Genomic DNA, 1,312 nt, shown 5'->3' with positions numbered 1-1,312 from the left:
ATATATATGTATATATATTTTGAGACAGGGTCTCATGTATACCAGGCTGCCTTCAAACTCTCTATATAGCCAAAGATAATTGTAACTTTCTGATTCCTGCTTCTACCTCCCAAGTACTGGGATTACAGGGTGCACCCCATACCCAATCTTACAAGGTGCCAGGATGGAACCCAGAGCTTCATGCATGCTAGCCAAGCATGCTACGAGATGAGCCATATCCCCAGCCCCAATTGTTACATTTTTTATATATAATTTATAAATTATGAAATATGCTTATTTGCCCTTAGTAAATCCTATGTTCACCCATCTGGGACCCAGGGGAGTAGCTCAGTGGTAGAAAGCTTCATAGTATGCAAGAGGCCCTGGTTCTGTACTAAACACAAACCAAAAAGCTTACTTGATATATATTTTTTATGTGTATACATGATTTGCCTGCATTGTAGATAAGTGCACCCGTGTTGTGCAATGCCTTCAGAGGACAGAAGAGGCTGTTGGATCCCCTGGAACTGGAGTTACGGGCAGTTGTTGGCTGCCATGTGGGTACTGGGATTCAAACCCAGGTGTTCTGCAAGAACAACCAGTATTCTTAACCACTGAGCCATCTCTCCAGCCCCTTTTAAAAATTTATTTATTAAAGCTTACTTGATATTAAAGTAGCCACTGCAGCTCTCTTACAAGTACTACTTCCCTAGTGTATCCTTTCCTAATTTTTAGTTTTAACATTCCTGTGCTTATGAGAGACCAGCCTGATCTATATAGCCTGTGCCAGGTCAGCTGGGACTACAGCAAGCCCCTATCTCAAAAAGGCCAAAAAAAGGCTGGGTGTGGGAGGCAGTGGCAGGCCAATCTCTGTGAGTTCAAGGCCAGCCTGGTCTACATAGTGAGTTCCAGGGCAGCTCGGGCTACAGGGAGACCTGTCTCAAAAAAGACCAAAAAAAAAAAAAATAGTTTGGGGGGCTGGAGAAACAGCTGAGTGGTTAAGAGCAGTCAGTAGCTGTTCTCACAGAAGATCCAGGTTCAGTTCCCAACACCCACAGGGCTAATAACAGTCCAGTTATTAATAACTCCAGTTCCAGGAGATAAAATTCCCTCTTCTATCTTCCACAGGCATCACAAACATGGTGCACTTACATGCAGACAAAACACTCATATACATAAACTATAAATAAAAATTTAAAAAAATAGTTTTGCCAGATATAGAATTCTTGGTGGAGAGTTTTTGCTGGTGCCTGTGTGTGTGTGTGTGTGTGTGTGTGTATGTGTGTGTGTATGTGTGTGTGTGTATGTGTGTATGTGTGTGTATGTGTGTGTA

The sequence above is a fragment of the Nannospalax galili genome, unplaced genomic scaffold, assembly GCF_000622305.1.
Source record: "Nannospalax galili isolate Female #2095 unplaced genomic scaffold, S.galili_v1.0 scaffold383, whole genome shotgun sequence".
Classification (NCBI taxonomy): domain Eukaryota; kingdom Metazoa; phylum Chordata; class Mammalia; order Rodentia; family Spalacidae; genus Nannospalax; species Nannospalax galili.
Note: the sequence above shows the minus strand (reverse complement) of the source record.